The following is an 8,455-nucleotide window of genomic DNA, read 5'->3' as shown; positions in this document are numbered from 1 at the left end:
GACCGGAGATTCAGATGCAATTTGAATGGCTTCACAGGCCAATTCAGCTGGTGATGGTGGCATTTGTTCTCCTTATGTTTCAATGTCTGAAGGAGCCGGAAGGATCCATGGATTAGTCTGTTCATGAGGAATAAATGAAAGCATGTTGACAATTTGTGGAACCTTGGGCAACTGAAGAGGGAAACAACCCATGAGGGAAGAAGCCTTCAATAGACCGGTACCAATACTGACGTAAGAGTAAGTTCCACCTCCTACTAGGGGTACGGAGCCACTTGGTAATGGTGAATAATCAGGGGTGCAGAAAGACAACTGATCTACTGTAATAACCTTTCCATCCATTGGAAATTTGATGATGCGAAAGACAGTAGATATGATGGCGATCATGGCATATGTCCAACTGCGACCCAGCAACAAATTATAATCAAGTTTTCTATCTACGACTTCTACGTCCACCATTATGGTTTTCCCAGCCAAAGTGATGGGAAAACTAGTAAGGTATCCATTTGGGATAAAGGTGTGGCCGTCGAAAGCTTTAAGGGAGTTCGACGGTGGGGATAGCATTGGGAAACCAGGGCGAACCAACATGAAGCTGACATGACGCAAGTTAAAGCACCTTCGTCAATGATAGTTCAGTGTATACCTTTACCTTTCGAAGTGATATGCACCTCAAATGCAAGCTGGTGGGAAAGGGGAGGTTTACACTTGTCCATGTCAAAAATAGCAAGCATGGAATCCATAGGGTCAATACCTCCGATAGCTGAAAGCAAAGATTTTCGTTGGCTGGGGCATATTTGTAATACTTCGAGCACCGACATAGCTGATGGCGCTTGCGCCAAATCCTCTACGATATTGTAGTGTTGGGTGGCACGTGTAGATGTGTTGTGCATTGTGCGTCGAAGTTCCCCCTTGGGGGGTCGAATTACAAAGTCCTCAACCGGATTTTCAATTCGCAAATCGTTTGGTGGCAATGGGTTTTGACCTGCAGATTGTTCTGTTGTAGAACTGACAAGAGCTCCATAAGATTTGGCTCTTATGGTGAGATCTACCATTCCAAATGTGTAAACGATAGAACTTCCTTCACCAGCTGAAGGGTGTTGCGAACCGTTGTTGCCCCCTGACGTGGGTTGCGATTGGTTGGCAACGAGATTTTGCTATGGTTGATTAGGAAAAGGATTTCTAAGGACAGCAGGTACCTTACCAGAATCCTTCTTGGCAAGCTAATCTATGAATTCTTGAAGACGCAGACAATGCCAGGTTACGTGTTCATCAAGACAGAGTTTGCATGAATAGTTGGCACCTTTATCCTTTTCCGCATCAGTAGGGGCAACGACCTTCTGTTTCGGGTTGGGTTGCTTAGAAGATTGCTCCTCAGAAGGAGCGGTCTTTTTCTATTTCTTCTTGTTCTTGCTACTAGATTTCTGTGTAGACTGCATAGAATTAATCGCAGTAGCAGGAAGAGTAGTTTTTTTGGTAGAGGGGTCCACAGCCAACTTGGAAATGGACCCACTGAGTTTTTTTATAGCACTCATGGAGGTTGCACTGATAATCCCGTCGGCATGCTCTCTAGGGTGCTGAGTTGTGGGAGGATTTGGGTTACCGGGAGCATAGGGGATAATGTCGTAGAGAGTGCCAGACTATGAATAGATCAAATCTAAGTGTTGGGCATGACGTATGGATTGGTCCTTTTGACCGCACTACCTGGAGCGACATCTCTAGCGATTTGTGGGAGTAGAGACTTACAGAACCAATCTGTTAAGAGAAAATCAGGGATAGGAGCCTTGACTAACCTCCACCTATGTCTCCATTCATGGATATGATCAGAGATGTGGGTGACAGTATCTTGATGAAACGAAGTAAGGAGCTCTGTCCTTGTCTCATAATGGATAGGTAACTGAAAGTTCTTTAGGAAATCCATCGCTAAAGCGTCAAAGGTGTTTACTGACGCACATGGTAACTCAATATACCACTCTGTAGCATTGCCAGTGAGGGTGCAAGGAAAAAGACACAATCGGAAACTGTCATCCACCATGGAGTTAGAAACACACCATAGATGGTAGGTGGTGATGTGAGTGCCTAGATCCTCCCCTTGTTTTCCGTCGAACTTAGGAATATCCGCCGGTATTTTATGCGGGATCGACGACCACTGTAGGTTATGGTAGATGGGGTCATTAGTCAACTTGTATAAGTTGGGGATATCCAATGTTTCCAAAAAAGGAAAATTGTTGGGTGCCCCTGACTCGAACCATTGTGATGATGGATGACCTGAGGAGCTCTACGCTCCTCCCATCGTTTGGTTCCCCATGGTGTACATGGGCTGCGTGGTGTAGCAGTTGCTTTGCGGTACAGTGTTGTAAAGTGGATTACCATGAGGATTTTGATACTAGGGTATGAAGTTGCCCCTAGTATAAGCGGTGCCCCCTTGACTCATTTGACCTTGTGAGTAGGGTGCCCCCATGGATTGGGTAGGGATCCCTTGTGGATTCCCAACCAACACTACTGACCATATGGCTTTGATTGACAAAGGGAAAACTCATGTCAATCAGTGACTGTCCATGCATGCCTGAGAATAGCGGGGGAACTGTGACATTCCCCGCCACCATCTGCAGATTTGGAACCGCCCCATATATATGAATATGGGGGTTAGAACCATACATTAGCAGCCGACCTTGGTGTTGGTAAACTAGAATTGCGCCCATAGTGCCACATTGAGTGTTATATGGAGCACTATATGTGGCACTAGTCAAAGGTATGCTTTGGCGCACCATAGGAGTGGAACCTGACATCTGCTGGGTTCCGCTGATAAAGGGTGTTATGTGAGTTGTAGAACCGGGGAAAAATGGGATTACGGGGTTCCACATTGCCGGTGTTGTGATGACCATCGACTGGGGAAGTGGTAGAGGACTCACAGTGTCTCTATAATTCCACAACCCTTGAGGTGTCGACTGAATAGATGGGAGAGTTCCTCCCAGTGAAGAGTGAAGTACTAGTACAACAGGAGAAATAACAGGATCTGACTGATTTGTAAGCAGAGTGTTAAAATGAGGAAGAAATCCTTCCATGAAGAAATCCTCTAGCAAATTAGAATCGTCGATCATCCAGAACGATCCCGTGTGCAATTTAGGAGACTGATTCCTTGAAGATGAGGAATCTGAGTCAGTGGATCTCGAAAAATCCTCCACAGTGAGTGGAGGAAGTCCTAACAACCATCTGGATTGATGGTGAGGGCCAGATGTAGCCACAATGACTGGTAAATTTCATCAGATAAATTTTAAGGTGATATTCTTTAAGTCTCAAAAACAATAGCACGCAGGTACTTAAAAAGAAAAAATACACTAAAAATGATAATCAGCAAACAAAGTGAAATTACCTTGTCTAATAAACACCAATTACTAGAGATGAAACATAGTCTCTCAATGAGTAACAGTGAAGGATTGCCAAATGTACGGTTATAGTTACTTTTGAGCTTCGCCTGAACCTCAGATTGAGGGGCCAAGTACTCTTGTGAAGATGAGCACCCTCCCAAAAAATGAAGACAAAGTAGATCCGTCGATTTGAGGTACCAGGACAGCCTATCCTAGTCATCTTATGTAGGTACCTAGAAGTATTGGCCACTAGACATACCTCAAATCACAAACATTACCAGGGGGGACATAGTCGTAAACAGCACGCTGTGTGGGCAGGATACCTGAGTCCCCGACTTAGTGTCGAAATCCCCGAAGGGACCCCCGTTACACAAAATGCCCAAAGGAGTTGTAAAATAAGGCGGGCTACCTTCGATTACAATCTGATGTTGTCTCGTATTTAGCTCCATTGTGAGTGGAGTGGTCCCAGTTATATGAGTGTAGAAGGATTTTTCACTCTTTAACGACACTAGTTTGATTTTCAACCTTGGGTAGTTGACTCACTCTCTTATCCCAAGGTCCTCATCTATCTAATGTTGGTTTGCTCTAAAAAAGAGTATCTGATTGATTTTAGTGTAAATTTTAGTGTACTTTCTTATTTGTCTTTGGAAGGGGTGTTGACGTATGAATATGATGAGACTCTCGACTCAATAAACCATGCAAAACAATGCTTTGAAAAAAATAATTTCAATTTCTTATGCAAACAAGTCTTATTCTACACATGTATCATTTCACATATTCATGTATTCGTTAGTGCATCTAAATCCATTCAACACTTTGCATAACCAAAAGTTTCTTTCCTCAATATTCCATAACAACTATTGAACCAAAACAAAGCAGCGTACAACTATTTCGACAGAAGGAGATGTATAGTTTATTAGCTTTTCTTTCAACAAAAAATTTCTTTTATGAGAGAAAAACTAAAGCATTTTCTTAAAAAGTAAATTATAAGACACCAAATTTGTTAGAATGATACTATTGTAGATATTAATTTAGCCCTTTGGACAAGCTCCCCCCCACCCCTTTTGGTCCACAAAATCTCCTAAAAGACATGGAAATGGGTCACTAACGCTTTGTTTATGTGTAAACAGAGCTTTAGTTTGGCTAGTAATGCTCCCTGTGCACAGTCAAAGAGCTTTATAAAGCTCTGTCTAGACCAGCAACCTGCATCAGTGAGGGAAAGAGCTCAAAAAGTGGGCTTTTAAGATAAGTTTCTGAAGAGAAAGCAACTTTGCAGGATGCAACAAATTAGATGGTGGATTAGAGAAGGATATGAAGAAGCGGGAAGCTCATAGAAGAGAGAAGAGATGTGAGAGGAGTCCGGATAACCAGGAACTAAATGTATAGTCCCCAGCAGAGTCGCCAGTTCTGCTATGGGGTAAAATGCACGGGATGAAAACTACCCTCGAAAGTCTTCCCAGGACTTCCAATAGACCGTAAGGTTATCTGCAAAAGGTACCTGTTACACACATGTTCATCTATCTGACATATATTGAAAGGATATGGAGAAAGGATCACCTTTGGTTCTTTCTATATTCACTTGGGGATCTCCGTGCGGTAAGGAGAACTCCTCCTGACTGGCTCCAAGACGATTCCTGCACAAAAGAACGAAGCAAACCAATAACAACATATACTTCTGAAAATTAATATAAGAATCCGTAACAAACATGTATAAATGTGTAACTTATCTACTCAACACAACAAGCATCAGAATGAACAAGTAAATGCACAATATCACCGACACTTCGAGTAGGGAACACAACCACAGTCATATATTCAGAAGAGTGGTTACAACAACCCTATTGTATTAGCCTTCCTTATCCCTTCTTCCTCTCTCTCTCTCCTTCTTTCAGCTAGCTCCTTCAAGAATATGACAATATGACAATAGCAGCATGTACTATCCTTCTAAATGCTCTAACCATTGTGCAATGGCCCTCTTGTTGCTTATATAGAGATCGATTTAGGGTTGCCCAACTCCACTTGTAGTTCATTTGGGTAAAAACCATGAACCTGCCTCGTTTACCAGCTTTTTCTCATTTGCCTCTGTTTCCGGAATAGAATTTCTCCAAATATCTTTATTTTTGGAGTTTCCCTGCTTTTCTTGCACAAATTTAGGGAAATAATATCTAGATATTTTATGGCAGATTCATTGGCATAACCACTTGAGCATCACTAAAGTTCACTAGCGCTCCCCCTAGTCTAACAACAAGATCTAGTAGGTTGACTAATGCTCCTTTATGCTTTTAAACAAACTTTATAAAGCAGGTTACTAGTGTATAGAGAGCGTTAGTGTGGATTCTGGGCTTGCAACTGTGGTCATTCTTTCATTCATCTTGTCTTTCTCCTCTGAGTTGATTAGGAGTTCAATTTGTCCTATAACAAATGCCACTTACCCACGAGATCGCACTTCTGGAGACTGGTTACATGATCAATAAGTACATCATGGCCGAAGACTAGAGCAGGATCTGGTTCAGTAATCTTGATGGACCTATTGGGGTGGGGGGATCGATAGTCATGTATTGCATGGGAAAGGCCATGCAAAGACGAGTCCGCGTGTAGGCCATCTGGATGGTACAGCGATGGAAGAGACGAATGCCAAGTGTCTTGAGAAGGGGCCCACCTCCCATATGAATGTTCCGCATCCACCGTGGCACAGATGAATGCCCCTTGAGTTGAGGTGTCAGATGTGAAAATGTCCATTGCCACATGTACAAGAAAATAGGTGCCAATGCTACCGGGAGAAAGTGGGAAGGGGGAATTAATGAAAGGACAAGTAGAAGGTCGGTTAATAAATGGAAACAATAGAGAATCACTGACGAGAATTTCTTAGCATCAATGGAGACCAGAAGTCGAGGTATGAAATCCACAGAGGAGGATATCTACAATAAGCCAAATGAGAAGGGACATCGCTAGAAATAAAACCCAAATGTGGTAAGTACTGAGAGTTAAGAAGAGAGTGAATATAGAAAATGTAAAAGGATAGAGGGGTGGAGATCCCAATCTAGATGGGAAGGTGGTGAATGACATAGGATTATGTAAGATGTAGACCCCTATCACATCGCAGCAAAATGGGTCTATCAACTCCGACCGAAAATCAATCACTACTGGAAATGTGAGGTACCAGTGCCGGAAATTTGAAACTAGCTTGAAGCTGAACCAATGCCAAACAGGAGGGTATGGAAAGAGTTACAGAGGAAAAACAACCAATGTATACAGACGATTAAATCCTATCACAACAATAGCAACAACAACATCCAAGGCATGTCCACCATATGTCACAAAACCGGAAACCAAAAGCTTTATAAGGACGGGAGATGATGAAAGAATTAAGCCACCAATAAAAGAGGAAATTGTATCTAATGATATGAAAACAAGAAGCCTCCCCCAGTGGAGACTGTGGGCATAAATGATTATGGAGCTCAGTCCAAAGGGGCATATGGATGCCTGGGGAGAGGTAGCAAATGTAAATGAAAAATGCAGATAAGAAGGTATGAAGCAATACAAAGGAGCACAACGATGTGGAGGACTTCTGAGTGGATGAAGGTAAGAAGTGTTTTAAAGGGTGTTGGTGTCATGTTAAGAGAAGCCGCAAATGGGCATGTAGGGGAACACAGAGAGATATAAAGAGGAGGTGGAACAGAACGTAGATAAAGGAATGATCATACCAGAGAAACATACGAGAAATCCTTTACAGTCAAAGCCCAACTGAGAGAAAACAACAATCAAGTCCCGAACATGTTGAATGGCACGATTGTATATCTGCACTCAAATATGTTGAATGGCACGATTCCTGATTCCTTCTTCAACTGTACCAATCTTCGAGAGATTGAGTGGGGGAAAACCATCTCAGCAGAGTAATGTCTATTGAGTTTGGTAAGCTAGCTCATATCCAACAACTTTCCTTAGGTGATAATAAACTGGTTAGTGGTAGCACCACAAGCTTTCCCATTCTTTCCCCTCTTACTGACTGTTCCAGCCTACGAAAAATACTTTTATACTCAAATCATCTCACAAGACGTTTTCCTCCTTGTATATGCCAACTCTCTACAAGCATGGATGCCCTAATGTTGGAATTCAATGAATTGAGAGGAGAAATACTTCAAGAGATTGGAAACTTGACTAGTTTAGCATTGCTTGCTCTAGACAACAATAAATTTACAGGGGTAATCCCTTCTTCAATTACTATGCTTCAAAGGTTAGAGAGATTATATCTGGATTAAAACTTTTTAGAAGGAAACATCCCTATACAAATAGGGAAACTAAAAAGCTTAGGGTACATAAATCTCTTTGGAAATAATCTCTAAGGAAGAATCCCTAATTTTATTGCCAGCAACAAACAGCTAAGATATCTAAATCTGGACCACAATATGTTATCAGGCAAAATCCCTGCAAATATAGGGAATTGTGTGAACTTACTAACGTTAGACCTATCATACAACAACCTCAGTGGACATATACCTCAAGAAGTTGCACGTCTTGCAAATTTAGCTTTCTATTTCAACATTTCAAACAATTTTTTGGATGGTCTAGTGCCTACGAAACTAAGCAATATGACTATGCTTCAAGCCATTGATATTTTTGCTAATCAGTTCACCGATAACATTTCAAGTGCACTTGGAAAAAGAACAAGAATACCTGAATCTTTCCTACAATGCACTTCAAGGTCCGATTCTAGTTTCACTTGGTGAACTTCAAAATCTTCAGGTAATGGATTTCTCCTTCAACAACTTGTCCAGTGGAATACCCATGTCATTGGAAAATCTCAAAATGCTCAACCACTTGAATTTTTCTTTCAACAAATTGTCAGGAGAAGTCCCTAAGGGAGGAGTTTTCAAAAATCTCGGTACCACAACATTTATCAGAAATCCTTGCCTCTGTGGACCTTGGGCAAGTCTATCACCATGCTCTAGTCACAAACATAAAAGTGTTTGGCATATGAAAAGAGTTATCTTACCTATTGTTGATGTTATAATCATTGTTGTATTATGTTTGTATTTGGGAATCTTTTGGATTCTAAATTGCAAAATACATTCTTAGAGAGGTTGGGACATCCT

The sequence above is a fragment of the Pinus tabuliformis genome, chromosome 4_2, assembly GCF_031772625.1.
Source record: "Pinus tabuliformis cultivar Carrire ecotype Pingquan chromosome 4_2, CPIR1, whole genome shotgun sequence".
In the NCBI taxonomy this organism is placed as follows: Eukaryota; Viridiplantae; Streptophyta; class Pinopsida; order Pinales; family Pinaceae; genus Pinus; species Pinus tabuliformis.
The sequence above is the reverse complement of the archived record's forward strand: the minus strand, read 5'-3'. Positions refer to the sequence as shown.